General features: G+C 37.4%; 1 protein-coding gene and 1 long non-coding RNA gene across 16 annotated transcripts in view; both read right to left on the minus strand.

The window, feature by feature from the left end:
- inpp4ab (inositol polyphosphate-4-phosphatase type I Ab) overlaps positions 1-22,241 on the minus strand; it is a 72,276-nt gene extending 50,035 nt beyond the window's left edge. For all 13 annotated transcript variants that reach the window (XM_073870869.1, XM_073870867.1, XM_073870868.1 and 10 more), the window contains exon 1: positions 22,082-22,241. The gene's annotated coding sequence lies outside the window, so the exon portion shown is untranslated. The remainder of the gene's footprint in view (positions 1-22,081) is intronic.
- Positions 16,425-18,322, minus strand: LOC129447892 (uncharacterized). Of its 3 annotated transcripts, none has more exons than XR_012370832.1 (5): positions 18,061-18,322; positions 17,234-17,379; positions 16,822-16,915; positions 16,565-16,685; positions 16,425-16,484 (listed from the first exon to the last, which is right to left on the minus strand). It is a non-coding gene; the product is annotated as an uncharacterized lncRNA (long non-coding RNA). The 3 variants fall into 3 exon arrangements; XR_012370833.1 differs by lacking the exon at positions 18,061-18,322 and adding an exon at positions 17,481-17,558; XR_008645580.2 differs by lacking the exon at positions 18,061-18,322 and having other exon boundaries at positions 17,234-17,577.
- Positions 22,242-22,487: the final 246 nt, after the last annotated feature.

A 22,487-nucleotide genomic window follows, 5' to 3' on the forward strand; every position in this document is an offset into this window, starting at 1 on the left:
TTTGTGCAATGTGGGCATGTCAAATGATCAAATCTGATTTGAAGCTTATGCCAAATAAACACACACATCAATACGATCACATTATGTAAAAGCTATGATAGGATTTATCAATCAGAGTGATTTCTTTCTGATGGAGGAAAACGGTGCCCATTTAAACATAGCTTTTGTTTCTTTCGGTATCTGTAGGTCTGCAAGTCGACCTCAACTCAAGGACAAATCAAAATGTAAAAGACACAAATTTAGAGACCATACTAGGAGTGCACGATTCAGAAAATTTTACGATTTGGTTCGATTCCGATTTTAGGCTCAAGATTCGATTCAAAATCGATTTTCGGTTCAAAAACAATTCTCGGTTTTAAAAAACGATTCACAGTATGTACTTTTTCCCATGTGACTGATTGTAGTAGATATACAATTTTAAAGAAAAGAAACACAACAAATTAAATGTAGTTTGATATTACTTTATGCAAAAATAAAAACTGATATGAAGCAATTAGATGACCCCTTTTATCAAACTATTAAATACAATAATATAGTATATTAATGATAGACAGTGCAGGTCTATAAATTATAAATGTGACTGGTGTTATAATGGTTATTATTTCTATTAGATAGAGCAGAAGCAGGAAAAGTGCCTCTCTTTCTATTTCTCTCTTGCCGATTAAAAAAAAGTTAATCCACTCATTATTTCAGATTCAAAAGTCTACTTGCTGTCCCAGTGACAGGGGACTTTACATTACAGCTTTGCATTTTGTAAATCTTGAGTCAGCTTGAGCTTTGCTCATTCAGTGCAATAGGCAACATAAGTATTGTCTTTTTGCTACTATCTCTATGCAAACTTTTTAGATTTTAGAAAATATATGGTTTATTAATAATAATAACAAAAAAACAAGAGCTAGTTGTGATCGCCATAGAAACCGTCTGCAAGCTGAAACTGCACGCGAGCTTTAGCCCGGTAGCGCTCACGGCCATTCTCTGATCGACTCGGGTTTTACACACAATTTTAATCAAACTTGGGACACGAAGTAATTTAACTATGACTGACCCGGACCCGACTGACCATTTCAAATACAAACCCGGAACCATATGGGCCGCGGGTGCTCCGGGAAGTCCGCTAATGGTAAAACTTTGCTATAGAAACATGAAGGATACAATGTGACATGAGCTTGTTCGCGTCGCATCCCAATTCATTGAGAAACAGAGAGCACGTGAACGCACACCGAACTTATCATGTCGCACACAAAATGTCATTATTAAAGAGTGTCATCATCACGGAAAAACAAAAAAGACAAAGTTTGATGCCAGATATACTTGGGCACTTGTTAATATTTCTGGGCAGCGCTGCAGCAGCAACAAGAGTGTGCAGGCGTCAGTGTGACTTCGACGCGCCATCTATGGGAATACTAAGATAAACTCATTTCAGGACAATAGTAACACGGCGTTACAAAAAAAAAAAATATGAATAGATTTTTGGAATTCTATGAATCGGCAATGCTTGAATCGCGATTCAAATGTGAATCGATTTTTTTGCACACCCCTAGACCATACGGTAGACGGAATATGAGCTGCCTTTTGCAAAACCGTCCAAAGACATCATTAATAATCAAGTCTTGTTTCTGAAAGCTGACACTAAATGTCTCTTGAATTTAAAGTGCAGTGCTATAAAACTTTTTCTCATATTGAAGAGAGACAATGAAGAAAGTAGTGAGAGTGTTTCTTGTTGACTGAGGACACTTCCACACGAAGCAAGAGCTTTCCCTATCCGATCTCTTTTTCCTCATTCTAAAAAGAGTAAGTACGTTGTCTCAAATATCTGTGTACACATGAAACACTGAAACTGACTCAAATCGATACATGCCAGACCAGTATGTGGTGCTGTAATTCTGTCATAGAGGTACACTAAAACAGAGAAGACAACTTGTGCATGTGCATAAACCGTGTTGAATAATTTGTTGCTTACCGTAGTACCAAAGGATCAGAAGATTTTGCTTTAGTAAAGCAAATAGGCTCACTACATACTGCAGCACAAACAGAAGCATGTAGTCCACCATTGCTGTTGTTGTTACATAACGTAGTGGTGCCTGACTAAAGTGAATTCTGATGACATCTTCGTATTACAAAATACACTCACCTAAAGAATTATTAAGAACGCCTGTTAAATTTCTCATTAATGCAATTATCTAATCAACCAATCACATGGCAGTTGCTATAATGCATTTAGGGGTGTGGTCGTGTCAAGACAATCTCCTGAACTTCAAACTGAATGTTGGAATGGGAAAGAAAGGTGATTTAAGCAATTTTGAGCATGGCATGGTTGTTGGTGCCAGACGGGCCGGTCTGAGTATTTCACAATCTGCTCAGTTACTGGGATTTACACTCACAACCATTTCTAGGGTTTACAAAGAATGGTGTAAAAAAGGGAAAAACATCCAGTATGCAGCAGTCCTGTGGGTGAAAATGCCTTGTTGATGCTAGAGGTCAGAGGAGAACGGCCAAATAGAAGAGCAACCTAGACTTAAATCACCACTCGTTACAACCGAGGTATGCAGCAAAGCATTTGTGAAGCCACAACACACACAACCTTGAGGCGGATGGGCTACAACAGCAGAAGACCCCACCGGGTACCACTCATCTCTATTACAAATAGGAAAAGAGGCTACAAATTGCCGAGCTCACCAAAATTGGACAGTTGAAGACTGAAAAAATGTCGCCTGGTCTGATGAGTCTTGATTTCTGTTAAGACATTCAGATGGTAGAGTCAGAATTTGGCGTAAACAGAATGCGAACATGGATTCATCATGCCTTGTTACCACTGTGCAGGCTGGTGGTGGTGGTGTAATGGTGTGGGGGATGTTTTCTTGGCACACTTTAGGCCACTTAGTGCCAATTGGGCATCGTTTAAATGCCATGGCCTACCTGTGCATTGTTTCTGACCATGACCATCCCTTTATGACCACCATTTACCCATCCTCTGATGGCTACTTCCAGCAGGATAATGCACCATATCACAAAGCTTGAATCATTTCAAATAGAGTGCCGAAGTCATGACGTCACTTTGTAGGCCAACCCGGAAGTTAGCGGCGCATGGGTTCCCTCGATCGAAAAGCCATTCATTTTTCCCATAGACTTTTGGAAAATCGCAAAAAGTAAGATCTGTGTTCAACAAAGAGTTATGAACCTTACACGTTTTGTCTATCAAGATAATCTTTATAAGTTAAACGAAAATGTATACATTTTAAAGCCTAATTAAAGCCGTCAGATATAAAATGCTAACGGTATGCTATAAACGGACTACAGCGCACCGGTCGCGGATCAACGTCATCATCAAGCTTCCTCAAACTTTATTTAAAAAACACGCTCGCTCATTGTGATCTGCGCTGTTTATGGACACTTATCCACTTTTTCATGAGAAATATTGCACATTCGTTATTTTCAAAAATGTTAGAAATTTTGTTTACGCGTGATTTTTTGTTAATGTTTTATTTATTTATTCGTTTAATTATTTCGTTAGTTTATATAAACCTTAATATTATCATTGTGCCCCAAATAAACTTTAAAAATTATATTTCACTGTATTATGTTTGATTGTATGTTTGCATACCATTTGCTAATTCGCCAGAAAAAAAAACATCTCAGAAGCACTAGCTATTGCCGTATCAATTTCCAATCTTATGTACTTTTTCTTACTTAGACGATAGAAAACCATAGATCGAGGAGAGAGAACCACTATAAATCTTGACATAACAGTGCAGCTTAGATGCTGGTTTACTTACAGGTGTTGTGTCGAACTCAGTTCCCCCTATGTTTCCCTTTAGTGTAGTGCTTTTATAGCGTTTTCAACACGTTACATTTAGAAAGATTAAAGATTTGAATTGGTTATACTAAAAAGGCATAATATCATGTATTTTATAATACAATTTATTAAATATTTCATACATTTGACAGTTTTTTATTAGGGTATTTCTTTTCAAATATAGCCTGTCTTTTTCTCTTTTTTTTTCCTTTACTGGTTGTTTTAAAAATGTAATGTTTGCATACATAATTAAATAAATATATATACATATAATATGATTCATACTGTAAAAATAATTGACTTACCATTAAGAACAATACAGATACATTACAGAAATGCACACATATACATCTCAGTAGCCATTAAAACTTTAAATATATAAATAATAAAACCTATAACGTGATAAAAACGCCATAAAAACACTACACTGAAGGGAAAAATAGGGGGAACATAGGGGGAACAGACTTCGACCCAACACCGGTATTGTAAGGGCCAGCATGAGGGACAAGGTTTATCAAGTCTCATTAAGTAAAACTATGGAGAGATAGAGGAGTTATAATAGTGTTCTATGTATTTTTAAGATAACTATACAATCTCTGAACAAACAGAACACAGTTAAATTCCAAACATTTAATATAATAGTTATATATAATTATATATGTTAAATTTAAAGAGAATTGTCCAATAGCATCAATGCTTAAATACAATATATTATAATTAAACCATGTTCTCTAAATAAACCATATATACTAATTTTGTTCACATTTTCTATATATTTTTACCTGGTAATCCACAAGCCCCAATGTGAGAGCCTGTGTAGTAAATTGTATCTCACATTACTGTGAGCTGACTGGTGTATAGTTACAATAGTATAACATTTAATTTTTGGTATTTGTTAGACAAGGGACTTACAGTGCATTCAAGCTATAGATATCAGCGCGTTCTCTGGGAATTAAACAAAAGTTAACAAAATGCTCCAATCACTGATCCACAGAAACATTGCAGCACGTTGTAGTAAACATCTTTATTTTCATAAAATAAGTAAACTTTGTCTCCGGACAATACAAAACATGTCAAACTACAGTCTCTCCACAGTACAACAATATTTGGAAAAACTACAATTTGAAAAGACTAAATATATAACGCTATGTATATTAACTGAAAGGTAAACTTCTGAGAACGTGAGGCTGAAAGGCTAGTGACAGATTTCCTGTCATGATGACGTCTAAACTCCCCGCCAAGGATGTAGTCCCTATTAGCAACTTGTTAGCAACCACCGTTTTTAAGGCACAATAAAGTTTAAAAAAATCACAAGCAGATTATAACTGGTGTATTTTATGTCATAGAACAAAACGTGAAAATATTTAGAGGTTTTGTTAACCACAGACCTTATTTTAGGCGATTTAGCAAAAACCCATTCAAAAAACCCATAGACTTCAGGGCGAGGGAACCCGTAGTGCTAAAATGCTACCTCACTTCTGCGTTTTAGCCTACAAAGTGACGCCATTACTTCGGCACTCTATTGGTTTCTTGAACATGACAATGAGTTCACTGTACTAAAATGGCCCCCACAGTCACCAGATCTCAACCCAATAGAGCATCTTCGGGATGTTGTGGAAGGGGAGCTTCGTGCCTTGAATCTGCATACCACAAATCTCCATCAACTGCAAGATGCTATCCTATCCATATGGGTCAACATTTATAAAGAATGCTTTCAGCACCTTGTTGAATCAATGCCACGTAGAATTAAGGCAGTTCTAAAGCCAAAAGGGGGTCAAACACAGTATTAGTATGGTGTTCCTAATACTCCTTTAGGTGAGTGTATATGAATTAGTTGTATACAAGAAACCGTAAGGGTGTTGTGTTCAAATTTATCCACTCTGGGATCCGTTTCATTCTTCATCTGGACAAAGCGCCAATACGATACAAAATGCTTACGTACACGCATCTCCGTGTGGACGGGCTCTTAGGCAGATGGCAAAGACTGAAGACCATAAAAGGCCAAACATTTTCCCCAGTTTTCACTTTTTGTCTGACTGCCAAACTTCCACTGCCACATTTCTCACACACACATATGGTAATAGAACGGAGTTAAGGAGGTGAGTGGCCTAAATCCCCCTCAAATGCTCTTTTGTTTCTCTGGTTGGAACTTCCCACACAAGCAGTTAACGCACTAAGCTCAAAATGACCAAGAACTGTTCATCTCTGTAACACATCAGACTCTCCTTTAAACAGCCCACACACCCATCTCATTTACAGCTGCATCATTTCCTCCCACACATACACACTCAGGTAAAACTTTTTCAGTCGTTTTTACTCTTTTTTAAGTACAGTTTATGACGTCAAGCAATCCTTTTGATTTAAAATGTACCTAAATTGGAGGTACCACAAGTGTCCCGAATCAGCCCGATAACTTATTTTATTATGCTAGTTTTATGATTATGCAATAGGATGTAATGAAAGTACAATCCAGCAGTACTATTCCCTAGTTTGCATCAAACTTTTTTTTCCATCTAATCACAAGTTTGTTCCTGTCAACTTTTAGACTCAGTGTTTTCTCCTACTATCATAAAGTATTGGGCACATCGTTATGCCCAAGATTTCTAACATGTTCAGGTAAATGCAAATGTGTGATGTTTCATTTAAAAAAAATCTAGGTTCCCCACAAATTATTAAGTCATCTGTGTTATCTGTACGGGTCAAACAGACGATTACCTAATGTTTTTGCACATAGCTTCCACTATGCAAGATCTCCAGATGGCCTAAGCAGCATTATGAAGACACTGATCTATGAGTTGCACTGTTCTCTCTCTCTCTCTCTCTCTCTCTCTGTGTGTGTGTGTGTGTGTGTGTATAACAGGTGTGTGTGATAAACAGAGAGACTCAAAGTGAGCAAGAGAGATCAGGAGTGAGAGACTCCTTGTGTGAGGGTGTATGTGTTTTGTGCACAAGAACAAAAAGCATCTACCCCTCCTTTTAATTTGCCTGTTCATCCAATCGGAGCCTGCATAATTTCTTTAGAGGACAACCACAGATGTTCCCCTTTGAGATGAAAATGAGCATCAGCCATCTTTCACCCAGCATGGGCTCAGTATTCTTTTTTTTAAATATATATATTTTATGTACAGTCACATCTGCTAAACATGTTTAATGAAACAAGATTTTTCATACTTGCCTGTAGTAATTGCAAGCTTTTTCTCCACATTAAAGTTGTGAATCGGGCAAAAAGAAAAATCACTTTGGTTGAGTATCAAGCTTGCTGAAGGCACAGTTATTTTAACAAAAACAAAAACAACCTAAAAACCACTAAAGCTCCTTGTGTGCAGCCTTGTTCGACATTAACGTAATTTCTATTGAAACAAGAATTTAGGTGGGGAATATTAAGTGTCTCCTCCCCCTTTAAAACAGTCAGCAGGGCTCCAGACTAACTTTTTTCACTAGGAGCACAGTGGCCCCAACTGAAAATTTTAGGAGCGCAACCAGAAAATTTAGGGGCACACACTGTAAATCAACATGCTAACCAAATATTCACATTTCTACTAATTTCCACTAGCCTGGGTGCCAGCCGATCTTAGCCCCGCCCACCACTTTTGAAAAACGGGGAAGATCGGTCTGGGGATTCACCGTTGAGGAGCTACTATGCGAATACCAAAACCGGCCGACGAATCAAATTGTGAGGGCGGGCTTTATACGATGATGGACAGATGATCAACAGTAACGTATCAACCACGTCACCAAAGAGCGCGTGTGTTCAATCTGTTTACAATGAAATGGCTGCCGCTGGTGAATTCAGATGTGTGGATTCTGACATTGAGTCTGTTCTAAAAGATAACGACAGAGCATTGATTTAAAAAGAGGAACAGAGAAACGCGATCAAGGCATTTGTTTATGTTTTCGCCGTCCTTTCTATGGAGGACAAAGTTAAAGAAGCAACTGAAATATCATGGCGATGCAACTCGGCGTGCACGACGAGATGGATATAATTAGCGGTCGTTGCCAGCTTCTTTTCGGAAGCCTGGAATCGTGACTGCTGAATAAGTGAAGGGACATGCTAGGCTACGATATTTTTCAAGCCAACGTAATGGGTAGCTATCGTCGTGGATGAAGTTCACCTAACGTACAAATGGTAAGAGATAACGTTAGTCTAACTGTATGACTTAGTAAATACTTAATGTTGTGATATAAATGAAATGTTGTAAACATAGTAGGTGTTGATGTACCTTCGCTAACTCAGACTTAGTATAATTACAATGATGTTAGTATCATTGTAGCGAAATTACTAGCAGTTCGGTCAGGCTGCTAAAGACACCATTTCAACATCACACACTCCGTTGCTCTGATTGGTCGTATGTCTATCCAATTGAGTGCAGAGGCATTTTTCGGTTGAGACACGCCTCATAATTTTAGCTCAATGGAGCGGTATCAGACTCAAATTCTGACCAGAATTGAGTATGACAACGTCAGGCTAAATTTCCACTGTATTAATAATAATTAATTTGATGATGGATGCAGAAAGTACAATGTGCTGTTTCAAATTCAGTGTCACATCACAAAAAAAAGTCAAATTTACTGGTCACACATGTCTGACTGGATGTAAAATTCAGTGGAACATTCTCAAATTTTTCTTGGCAAAATTCCACCATTTGGTGGCAGTCTGGAGCCCTGGTCAGTAGTGTTTAGTTTACCCCACAGCCTGAAATCTGATAAGAAGCTGAAGTGCAGAATGAGGTCATAAAAGCTGGAAGCGAGAGATTGGTGGAAGCAAGAAACTGTTGGGTTTAAATGCTTATATCTTTTAAATACAAATTTTGTTATGTTTGAAGCACACTAGATTATAGATATCTAAAAATCCAAAGAGTACAAACAAAATTTTTTCAAATATTTTTGTAGTAAATTCTCAACTCTACAAGATATAGGCTTAGTCCTCAAAAATCTTTGTATATTATTTGAAAAGCTCAGATGCAATAGCCGCTAAACACCACCTCCATCAAAAATGAGATGATTATATTAAACGAATGCTCCAGCACATATTTTCCATCAAATACTTTTGCATCTGTGACATTTGTGAAGCTAAGGCATTAAAATTACTAATCATTTTTTCATTGCCATTAAAGTGACATTACGGAACCTTAAAGGCGGGGTGCACGATTTTTGAGAAAGGGAGTCGGGCCAAATACCAAAACACACTTGTACTGTAGCCCATCAGCAGTAACGGGCGTGTCTACTAACCGACATCGTTGCCTGCGTTGTCAGTGTCTGCTTCGCGATGTAGTGAGAGCGACGTAGACCATTAATAACGCAGACTGTTTTTAATTAGTATTTAAACATTCTTTATGATATAAATATCTTTTAAAAAATATTTTAATAACACGGTTTTGGCGGTTATAGAGTCCTAATGACGATGTTCAACTATAATAATTATAATTATTTTATAATAGCCGTCACACCCTTAATGACAGTTGTCATAAACGTGCATAAAATCTCCTTAATGTTCATGACACATGATTATGATGGTAACGTGTCAGTCTAATGCACACCCCTTCAAGTAAAGGGTTACCATATTTTTACCAACCATGCATAAACGTTTACCAAAAAATAGAAACATTGGGACTTTAACTTCTGCTTTCAGTGAATCATCAGTTGATCTCAACCACTCTTTGTGCGTCACAAATTCTGAGACTTTGCTTAAAGGTGCAGAAATATAATATAATATAGTTATATAATATAAATAACTATATTATCAGTAGTGTATAAAGACCTCACATAATGAACTGTATTGTTTTTGTGACCTTAGAATGAGTCATTTTTATCTACATACACTGTGGGTCTCCTTACATGGAAGTGGCTGTCATGTTTCTACAGTAGTCCTAAACGTACAAACTGTTCTACAGAGCGTGTTTTGCCCTACGCTGTCTCAGATGACAACATGTTTGTCCTGTAGCAGCTACTAGAACTTCTCATTGCGTATCGGAATTGAGGTCGGTTGCAAAATGATCTCACAGTCTGCTTCACGTGTTGTTTTGACATGTATCAAAATCAACTGCTACACAGAAAGCTGCCATCTGATTTCTTATAAAGTTTTGATGTGAACAAGAAAGGGTCTGAGATCACTTCAGTTATAAAGAGGACCAAAAAAGAACTGGGTCCTCTTTTGTGTCCACTATATTGTGAACACCAAACGGACTGAGGTAACATTCGGATAGTTCCTTTTCTGGCTCACTTTAAGTGAACTGGGTTTGATTCTTTTAAAATGAACTATATGTGAAAACACCCTTAATGTCTGATAAAGAGAAACATTAACGTAATCTGTACAAATGTTAAAATGCAGGCTAACAATCATTCGAAATGGATAATCATTCAAAGCGAGAAGTGTTTATCAAAATACAGGCAAACAAACATGAATGTGGGGAAATGAACATGTGCTTATGTAAGTTATGTGCTTACTGTATGTGCAGTTGGAGAGAGCGGTTTTGCTTTGTCTAAGTGGTCTTAAAGGATGTGGTCTGATGCAAATACTGCCACTTGTAGCAAAGCATCAATTTGAGGAAGTAAATGAATATGAATGAAGGTACTAAATTAGGGTACTTATATTCTCTATTCTGGGCAATTACATATGTCAATTACAATGACTAGAACTCACAGGACAAGAAATCTTTAACTAGACCCTGACAAATGACCTACTTTCAGATGACAAGAGACAAGATATGCATGATACAAGTCTCGTGTTCAATGTCTGAATGTAAAAACACATATTCAGCAAGCTTCTCTCAACCCCTTTGCCCAGACAAGGAGAATAACTTCTGAAGGTCAGCAGGAAATGACATGGCTTTTCGTACATAAGCAATATCGAGCTCTTATTTCACAGAGGTCCATCTAAAAAGGGGATGAAAGAAATGGCTGTGTGCCACGATTCTATTCTGGCATTAAATGGATCATTGCAAACAAACATTATGCTGGCCATTATTTTAGCCTGCAACTGTATTGTTCCTTCTCTGTGGTGATAAAAGGGGTGTGCAATTTCCTATGTACAAAAAAGGCACATTAACATGGCAGAGAATGTGCAAAAAATGAAAAAGTTACACATGCAAACGACAATGTGGTTAAAACGATGTGATTCGCAAAATTTGCTATATCTGTGTGATAAACTGTACATATGTCAATGATTATATACAAATACAGTATAATTATCTGTTGGTATCTTAGTAGTGATTTAAATTAAGTTTATTCAACTAAGTTCAGAAAGTGCATGGTCATGTAATCCAACCAATCAACATGAAGAGGTCTATCTATAGCCATCCCTCACCTCTGTCCCATTTTTTTTTGGTTTTTGCAGCATCACCTGATAAGATGTGTTTTGCTCGATCAAATCACAAGTGGATGAGAAAGACATATTTCGGTTCACATCTGGTATATTAATCTCTCTTTTGTCCACTTTCGACTGCTTATGTGCTGATTACTTCGCATTTAACACACGTTTTTAGATGTGACATGTGAACGGCCACGTGATGCTGTAATGTTGGACTTTGGTGATGTAAAATTGCTGCAGCAGGCTTAGTGATATTACGAACTGCCCGAAAACAGTCCCCTTGGTTACTTTCAATGGCAGGGACTATTTTTGGGCAGTGCATAACAGGGTTTCCCGCAGAAAATTGTTAGTTAAGGTGGTAGGGTTGGAGGGTGGGCGGTGCTGGGGGGGCGTGCAATCAAAGGGGCGGGGCGTACGCGTCATGATGAAAATGAAAATATTTTTATTTAAGACACTCAAATAAAACTTAATTTTGAAGAAACTATGACAGAAAATGAACACATACTAGATTATTAAAAATTAAATGTTTTTTAACTGATACCTCAAACGAAAATAGCTACGTGATGAAGTGAAACTAAAGGGTTAATAAACAGAAACTGAAGCAGATGTTGTAGAACGTCTGGTGAACGATGATAGATAGCACAAAGATTGTAGAAACTGATTATTTCCCAAATTCCCACTATTAATAACATTATCTTAAATGAGTGTAACTACTGTAGCATGTAAATAATAGGGCTGGGACGGTTGTAATTACCACCGCACCACCGCGGTGGTGGAGTCAACCGGCGGTCGGGAAGTGCGCCCCACGGTGGTGTGCACCTCACAAATTATGAAAAATAATTGCCTTGCCTTAAGGTTCGTATTAACGCAAACAGCCAGCAGACGCCGAGTTAATGCGCTAATTTGCAAGGGAAGGCAACTGATATATCAGTGATGACCTGCTGGCTTGGGGGCGGAACAATGAGGAAAGATATTGGCCGTTTCTCAATCCGAAGACTGTAGCCTCCGGAGGTCGAATTATATAATTACAGCACATTTTTACAGTCCACTGATTCAAAAACAGTATAAACTCTGAATCGGATCTAGAAAAAGCCCTTTATAAAAATGCTATTATCTCAGCCTTTTGCTCAAAATGTGGGAATTTTTAAGAAACCTACCCATATTTAGGAAAAATATTGAAGCTCTTCAGGGCTTCAGACTAACTTTTTTCACTAAAAGCACTGTGGCCCCCAACTGAAAATTTTTGAGGCGCAACCAGAAAATTTAGGGGCACACACTGTAAATCAATATGCTTACCATATATTCACATTTCTACTAATTTCCACTGTATTACTAATAAATACTTTAATGATAGATGCAGAAAGTACAATGTGTTGTTTCAAATTCAGTGTCACATCACAAAAAAAAGGTCAAATTTACTGGTCGCACATGTGCGACTGGATGTAAAATTCAGTGGTACACTCTCAAATTTTGGTGGCAGTCTGGGGCCCTGCTCTTTGGTTATTTTTTTGCCTGATGCTTATGGTCTAATCAGATTCAATGGATTGTGCTAAGCTATGCTAAAAGTCCTAGCGCCAGACCCAGAGATCAGCTGAATGGATTCCAAACCGATAAGAATCAAATGTTTAACTCTAGGGGAGCTGGAAAATTAGCATATTTTCAAAAAAAGTGGAATGTCCCTTTAAGTAGCTGTTCAAACACCTTTGACCACATGTGCGTCTACACCACAAAAGCAATCCGGTCGAATGTGTTTTCGACTACCTGCTTAAAATATGGTTGAAAGTTATCAAATACTGAAGTATCCACACTGTAAAAAAAATCTGTAGAAATTACAGTATTACTGGGTATTACTGACAACTAGCTGCCAGTAACTTACTGTAGATTTTACATTTATGTTATTTACTGGCAAAAGTTTGTTCAAAGTTAAATGAACATGAAACATTTTCAGTATTTATCTTCTACAGTAAGTTACTGGCAACCAGCTGCATAACTACAGCACATTTTTACAGTCAACTAATTTAAAAACAGTATAAACTCTGAATCGGATCTAGAAAAAGCCCTTTATAAAAATGCTATTATCTCAGCCTTTTGCTCAAAATGTGGGAATTTTTAAGAAACCTACCCATATTTAGGAAAGATATTGAAGCTCTTCAGGGCTCCAGACTAACTTTTTTCACTAAAAGCGGCCCCCAACTGAAAATTTTAGGGGCGCAACCAGAAAATTTAGGGGCACACACTGTAAATCAATATGCTTACAATTATTCACATTTTTACTAATTTCCACTGTATTACTAATAAATACTGTAATGATAGATGCAGAAAGTACAATGTGCTGTTTCAAATTCAGTGTCACATCACAAAAAAAGGTCAAATTTACTGGTCGCACATGTGCGACTGGATGTAAAATTCAGTGTCACACTCTAAAATTTTGGTGGCAGTCTGGGGCCCTACTCTTTGGTTCTTTTTTTGCGTGATGCTAATGGTCTAATCAGATTCAATGGATTGTGCTACGCTATGCTAAAAGTCCTAGCGCCAGACCCGGAGATCAGCTGAATGGATTCCAAACCGATAAAAATCAAATGTTTAACTCTAGCGGAGCTGGAAAATTAGCATATTTTCAAAAAAAGTGGAATGTCCCTTTAAGTAGCTGTTCAAACACCTTTGACCACATGAGCGTCTACACGACAAACGCAATCCGGTCGAATGTGTTTTCGACTACCTGCTCTAAATATGGTTGAAAGTTATAAAATACTGAAGCATCCACACTGTAAAAAAATCTGTAGAAATTACAGTATTACTGACAACTGGCTGACAGTAACTTACTGTAGATTTTACATTTATGTTATTTACTGGCAACAGTTTGTTCAAAGTTAAATGAACATGAAACATATTCAGTATTTATCTTCTACAGTAAGTTACTGGCAACCCAGCTGCATAATTACAGCACAATTTAAAAACAGCAAAAACTGTGTATGTTTGATTATCGCTCTGAATCGGATCTATGAAAAAAGTCCTTTATAAAAATGCTATTATCTCAGCCTTCTGCTCAAAATGTGGTATTTTTTAAGAAACCTACCCATATTTGAGAGGTAATAAAGACAGAATGAAACAGGTTTTTTGTTTGAAAGCAGATGGTCTGTTCTTTCATTTGATATAATTCAGGTTTATATATTTAAAGAACAATAGTCCTGCTAATAGTCCTGAATTTATTTTTCATCCATCATTGCTTCCAGGTTTCCATCATCCACATGACTGGAGAAGGATCAGTGGGATGTTTTGCATCAGGACCACAATTACATAACATCCTTCCCTCAGCACAGCATATGACTGAGGAGGATTCCACATGGTCACGTTTACAACCATTACTATAGAGCTTTCCAGGGCAAACATATTATCAACGGACAGACTCTTGTTTTAGCCCCATGTGGACTGCAATATCCTATATCCCAGGATATATTAATAAGACCTGTGTTGCATAACTATCAGGCATTTTGGTACCATTATGGTATGAGTAGCCAAATAACAAATGATTTTGATCTCCTTACAGCCTCGGGAGTCATTTGAGACTGAGACAGATTTGAAAACAATCCAAGAGAACCATGACCAAAATACATGTCATCAATTGCATAAGCACAATCTCTTTGCAAAGAAGATGATAAATCTGTTTATCTTAGCCTTTAAAGATTTTCCACAGTTTACACAAACCCAATGGCAAATGTGCTTCCTGCCCTCAGCCTGGGAGTCCTTGGAAGAAAAATAGACATTGCAAACCTGGCACAGGCCTACAAGCTTATTCCTCAGGAGAAAACAAGTCGCGGTGATTGTAAGTCTCAAACATTAAATCTTGTCAAGGTGCCTCTCTGGGTACCAAGGAGGAATAATCAGTTAAAAATGTGTTAAACTGATCAGAGGCCTGTTCTGGAAGTAAAGTACAGTATGAGTCACAGATATGACTAACTTTAAATTATGGACATAAAACTGAAACACTGATCTCAGCAGAGCTAAATGTGCTTTGGGCTGAGGCGATGATGTGAGGCAGTCATTGCGGATTGTGAGGGTGAAGGGAGTCGATAGTATCAACTAACTAAAACACAAACAGAACAAACACAGAGTAACAAGTCTTTGGCTGCGTCCGAAATTGCATACTGTGACAGTACTACAGTAGGTACTGAATTAGATGATCATCAACCATTAAAACAGTAGGTACACAGCAAAATCACTGGTGTTAAAATAACACCCACAGTGTCAAATTTAACACCGGCAAAGTGTGTATATGTGTCCACACTACACTGTGTTAATTTAGTCAAAAGTGTAGTGTTAATTTAACAACACCCATTATATGTTAATTTAACACTCAATATTGTTAAATTTTACACTTTGTTCAACACTATTCATTGTTGTTTCCACACTACACTGGTGTTGGCACACAAATACAGTGTTAAAAATTAACACTCCTAATTTAAAGTCAACACCAGTGTAATGTGAATTCAACAATGTTAAGTGTTAAAATACTGATTAATAGCCACTTTTGTTGCTAATGGGTTGTTTCTATAAAAGAAAAATGACAAGAAATATTGCAAAACCTCTTTTTATTAAAGTAAATCACATTTAATATTTACATTGATACACACAACACTTTGCATTTAACACTGCTTATTTAAATACCTCAGATACAATTAGACACAGAATACAGTATGGAATAATGAAAGTTATCTTATACCACAGCGCAGTGACATGAAAACCACTTATTATAAAGGACCCTAAATCAAATAAGAGTTAAAAAAAATTAGCCACCCTACTCAAAACTTGAATATTAAAATACACTGCAATTACCTTACTGGCAGGCAGAAATGCTTATCCTTCACAATACTAAAGATTTTTTCCATAACAAAACAGACATTTCAATTCAAAAGACGTTTCATTTTTCTTAAACACGTTCCAACCTGGTATTTAGTTCTGTAGTTGTTTTACTGTACAGTAGTGGAAGGCTGCATCAGTGGTCTTCATCATGGAGGGAATGGCTTTTTGGTCCAGAATGATGCAAAAATTCTGGATGCAACTTTTGTTCCCAACGCAGAGCAGGCAGGGCTGTGCTGATCCATCCACCTCAAAGCATGGATTGATGCTCATCACCTAAGTGTTTTAAAATAGTGTATTTGATGAATGTATTTGATGTGTATTTATGAACTTGTATGCACTTACATGGGGTGAACAATGCAAGCAAACTAACTGCTGAATAAATAACTAGAACAAAATACCAAAAAACTTACACAGCACAATCAGTAGCTTCAGTTGCACATTGACCCTCTCCAGTATTGCTTCCTGTCACAAATGAAGGCAAGAAGTGAATGAGCCACGGAAGAGCTGCCACATCACTGTCCCGTCCTAGCAAAACAGAATTTAAACACCATGAGTGTACAGTTAAACTTTAAAACCGTAAAAGTAACAAACCCATGTACACTTACCATATTTAAACTCCTGTTGACCAGACAGAGGGTCATCCATATCTTCATCAGGATATAGGCTGCAATTATCCTTTAATTGTTGTATGTTGGCTATTTTGCAATACATCACCTCAGCATATTTCTGCAGATTTTCAAAGACAAAAAGGGTCAAGAAAATACCAAAAAGGATGCAGTTTTAACCGTTATTTGAATCAAAATCATCTCAGTATAATCATGTTAGAGACAGTGTACAGTACTAAAGTACTGTGTGTACTCACATAGTTGGTAAGCTCTTATCCTCCAAACTGGGTTAAGGAATAACAGTTCCAGAATTCACGGGTATGCCGTATTCAAATATAGTCTGGTAGGGTCCTATCACAAAAAAATGACAATAAAGACTCTGAAAACTCAACATTCTTTTTATATTAAAAACAGCACTCAAGACAATATGAATCTTCAATTATACATTTTCAAAATAGTAATCAATTTGATTGCTATTTAATATGACATCAATAGCAAAACGATGTATGAGAAGATAATATATTTTTATTAAAGTTGGCAGCAGGTCATGTCACTTTCTTGCCTGATTAATAACCATAATATGTACAAAACTACATATACTAAAAAGATTGGTTAACTGTTCAGTTATGTCAAATAAAATGATTTATATGTATAAATATATAAACTTACCTTCTGTAATGAATTTATATAAGTATTAGCAGTCGTTTCTAATTGGAAGTCATCCATGTCAGGTCTTCTTTAATAAACTGCCCTAAAAACAGCATCTCTTCTGAATGATTTGAAGCACTCAGTGTGTACTTTCACCAAACTAGCATCTATAATGACAGAAAAACAAATGTTCGCCATACACGTTTTACACTTTCGTATGTATTTGCTATTTGCATCTGTCTGACATCTAGCGCCACGAAAAGCTTACAACACACAATGCATCCAATCTGTGCATATTCTGAGGTAAAATGAATTGTTGGTTTGGCGATATTTTCCCTGTTTGCATTAATATAAAAAAAAAAAAAAAAAAACACATGACGATGCGGTTGCGGTTTTCTCCGTGTTTTTCAGTAATTTTAATAATTAACCGATATCCGTGCACTCACGTGCATGTAAACGACCTCGTTAACTCACGGTATCTATATGATTACCTCATAACGAGCATCATATGGTGAATAAACGAGCTTTCATTTAACTTAATTTCATACCTTCAATTTGTAGTGCATGTCGCGTTTTATCATGGTTCAATTATTACATTCATTCATATCTCCTGTTAATATTATCCTTTTTGGTTAAAACTTTTAGCTAGCAGTTTAACTTTATACCAAACTAACAAGGGAACAACGTAACACAAGGTAGCTCTGATTAAACTGAACCAAATAACGAACAAAGGGGAAATAAAATGGGAAAAATATCTTATTTAGGTTTTTTGGCAAATGGCTGCGTAGAGTCAGACAGAGAAATAACAGTTTAATTTATCTAAACCAAGTGAATATTATGAGATTTACCTGATCTCTTCAGTCCTCCTTTGAAAGAAAATGGCGGTAAAATCCCTGACAGGATATGTTTAGTGGAGGCGTGGCTTGATTTACACCGCTCAGAGTGAAATCTGATAACACCCTTGTTTTACACTGACACTGTCGTGGATATAACACTGGCCTAGCAATGGCAGTGTTATTTTATTACCAGATAGTGTTAAAACAGCATCAACACTGTGTATTTAACACCATCCCTGAAAATTTAACACTGGTGATTTTGCTGTGTACTATTTAGTATAAATATGGATAGTATTAATGATAGTATGAATACATCTGCCATGTTGATACTTTATGTGACATACATAGTCTTAACAACAAAGTGTCAAAAAAGCAGTTGGACGTGTTACAGAGTATTTCTGTGCCAAATGCACTTCACCAGGGTTCGTACAAGTTTCGGAAAGTTTTTTTCAAATACGGAACCAGCTGACAATTTAACGCAGCGTACGCAAACAGTTGCGTAAAGTTAAAGTAAAAGGCGCGTGTCTGCATGCGCATTTATAAGCCCCTCCCTCATTTGTCATGCGCTGATTAACTGGTGGGAAAAATCTGTCACCGCAACAACCCTAACGTCAATCAGCGGGAGAATGAGAACCGAGGATGCTAAGTTACAGGCATCAGTTCACGCGACAGTTTTGTTTTATATCAAGACTCAAAAGTGTGTTTTTGGATGTAAGGAGAAGAAAGCCAACATTATGGAAACAATGGATATAGTTTGGTTATCCTGGGTAGCAGCGAAGTTTTGAGTGTTTATTTAAAAAGTCCCAACCGGGTCATGAGATGCATAAGGTAAGTAAAACTTCTGTGTACATTTTCTATAGGTTGACAGAAGCACTGGGGACCCAATTATGTTGGAAACCTGTGCGTAAGTGCATATAATATAAATGGCACGAACATGCAGTAAATCATAAGTTATGCAGTGTTGTATACAGTGTTGATTGGCTCATGACTCACTCCTCCCGCAGCTTGTAACTCCTCCTTCCTAATTTTTTCGTACGTTATCGGAAAGAATCGCCAGAGCTGTCTTTTATAAATCTGATAAAACTCTCTTTGGAGATATGAGGGATGCAGTACTACTCTATAGGTACTCCAGATAAACATCAGATATGCAGAAACAACGTGTGTTATGGGAGCTTTAAATTAGCACAATTTAACCACAAGGGACAGCTGCTTAATATATGTATTTGCATTTGAATAAAGCCGCGTTAACACATCGAGTCCATCAAAGGGTCCAACCTACTATATACTAAGTAGGCAGTTTCATACACACTACACAGCGGCTTTATGTACCTTTGTGTACTTTCCCTGTGGCAAATGTTGGCCAATGTGGAAGTAAAAACAAGATACTTGAAACAAGCTATGTTATACATACAATTAATAGACATACAAATGTATAATTTACAAACAAGCATAGAGGCTGATATAAATTTAACAGGTCTAAAATGGACGGTTGAGTCAAAAACAGAGAGAAAATACTGTTATCGTTTGCTCACATGTCAATACAAAACTATGACTATCAAAGTGTAAAAATAATACAGCCTTTTAAAATGTCAATGGGCTCTTAATTTGATTCACTGTATCGAAAAAATACTGAAAAAATTAAAATGTATTATTTTGTGTTGCACGTAGGGCTGTCACGATTAATTGTGCAAATGCGCGTTTTCTCAATGAATGAATTTGAATGAATTACGGTGAAATGCCGCCACAAAAGCCAGAGGGCGCTCTCGTGCAGAAACTCCAATTGTGCCACAGAAGAAGAAGCATTACAAATGCTATTCCAGGAAATGTCTAGAGAATATTTATATCGCCGTTCCTTGTATTGTTTCAGGTATTTTCATGATAATAAATAATATTTTTAATGATTTTGTTTAAAAAGTGTTGCTTTTTCAAATGCACTTTATAAACGACTCCAACTTATAATGATTTTAGATTTATAAGGACTTCTTACTGACCATTTCATTCAAGTGACACTAGCAACCCAGTTAAATGGTATTTTACTTGGTTTTAAATAAGAAGCCGGGCTTGTTGTTGGGCGTGTGTGTGTGAAGTTTTAACGCATCATCCGTTTTGGGAGACGCAGTCGTGAGGTCTTGCGATACGGACTTGCGGAGACAGGCGGGAGTATTTAATAAGCATATAGAGACACAGGCTGCGCGTGTGCATCAAGTTTAAACATCTTGTCTGTTGTGGAAGACGGCGCGCGCGAAAAGTCTTGCGATGCGGAACCAGGCACGAGTATTTAACAAGCATTGAGAGACACAGGCTGCGCGCATGCTTTAAATTGAAACCCCTCGTCAGTTTAGGAGAAGCGCTGTTTTGGTTGACGTGCCTCTCACGGAGAAAGCACAGACATACTTGCGCTCGCTCAATTGGTTAGACTGTCTCAAAGCCTCTCTACATATTTCTCAAATCGCATTATATCGCATCCTTTCTCGATTTGCTAATCGCAACGTTTCACATCGCGATTGCGGTTCGATTTCGATTAATCGCCCAGCCCTACTCAGTACGCTGCATAAGCTCTCATCCTGAATCTGGATGCGACTAAGATGGCGGCATTACCGGATGCGAGTTATTTTGGTTTATAAAGTTTTAAATGTGGATATTTCTACAAGGAAACTGCGCGGATTACCCTCAGAAGGACTTTGTTTATCATTGTGGAGCCGTTTGGATTTATTTTGTGAAGGATGGCTGCACACTTTTTGGACTTGAAGGTCGTGGACCCCATAACTTCACATTTGATTAACTGAAAGATCTAAAACATTTTCTAAAATAACTGAAAATGTCATCGTCTGAAAAATGATGGACATATGCATCTCGGACGGCTTCGGGGTGAGTAAATCATGGGTTAAAATATCATTTTTAGCTGAACTATCCCTTTAAGGGGGGTATTATCCCCTTCTGACATCACAAGGGGAGCTAAATTTCAATTACCTTTTTTTAAATGCTTGCAGATAATGGTTTACCAAAACTAAGTTACTTGGCTGTTATTATTATTATTATTTTTAGGTTGATAGAAGCACTGGGGACCCAATTATAGCACTTCAACATGGAAAAAGACAGATTTTCATAATATGTCCCCTTTAATGTGTACAGGTTTGCAGGACACGAGAGTGAGAAGTTGAACAGTATCATATTGTGTCATATGTTCATATTTTGCTGAACTTGTGCTTTATGAAGGCAATCTCCTTTGTGGCAAGCCTGCCATGTGCCCATGTTTTCCTCTGAGCTAAGTGAAACTATCACAAATCACCAAAACCCAGTGTGGTCAATTACACAATATTTATGCAACAACGCCAGCCTCACGAGATCCAACATGGTAAACCTGACAAACAGTCCATCATTTACCAACGACTGCACGAGACCTCTCTTAGGGCCTGAGTAAACAGATCAGCTATTTATAACTTATCACATATGCATAATGATCCCAAACATTATTGGTGGTTTGTACAACCAAACAGCATAAGTAACGTTAGTACAATGGCGCACTTTATCATAAACCACATCCTTATTAAGTAACGAGCCGTAATAAGAATGTTTACAAGTTTACAATTACACATGCCATATGATTTTGAAAGCACTTGCCAAAGTTGAAACGTACACCCCGTTTCACTTTCACAATGCATGATGTCAGATAATTTAGCAAAAGAAAACACTGGCCTTTCAAGTCACACTGCATTCATACTTTAACCTTCCGCCGCCGACTAATGACACTTCCAGGCTTTTCCCTGCGACAAGAATCGTTAGTAGCTTTCGCTTTGGTCTTCAAAGATTTCTCACATAAAACCTCGTAACACACTATTAAATTACGATCAAATGATACATCACAACCGAGTGGATAACAACGCTACAAACCTAACTTATTTTTAGTTCGATCGCCTTGCGCACAACAGACCACAGAAACAGCACGCACGTTACTTATTGCATTTCTGTGGTTTTGTAACCATCAAATAACATCAAGACTCTTCTTAATGTTTCACAAATAATATGTACTCACATCCCAGTGGGTCGCTAGGTCAATCCATATCGTTGGGAAGAGTTAAAGATGCTTTCTAATCTCTGTTGCCAAATTCCAGCGCTCTGCCTCCTGCGCTTCTCTGCTGCAGGGCGAGACTCCGCCCTTGTGCGTGACGCCACCATGTCCGGTCCCGCCCTTTCCACGCGCTCTGTCTGCAGATACACGTGCAAGCGCGTTCACTCAGGCAACACAAACAAATAATCTGATTTAAGGAGACAATAAAAGTAAAACAACGCGTTAGTTTAATATTCTGGTTTGTCTAAGGAAATGTATTTACACGATTCGTCTAAGTAATACATTTAGTAGAGTTACTACTATATTTGTTTTATTATGTTTTAAATACGTTGAAACTAGCGAATACAATCCTTAAACAAAAATCTGCACG

Source organism: Misgurnus anguillicaudatus, chromosome 8 (assembly GCF_027580225.2).
Source record: "Misgurnus anguillicaudatus chromosome 8, ASM2758022v2, whole genome shotgun sequence".
Classification (NCBI taxonomy): domain Eukaryota; kingdom Metazoa; phylum Chordata; class Actinopteri; order Cypriniformes; family Cobitidae; genus Misgurnus; species Misgurnus anguillicaudatus.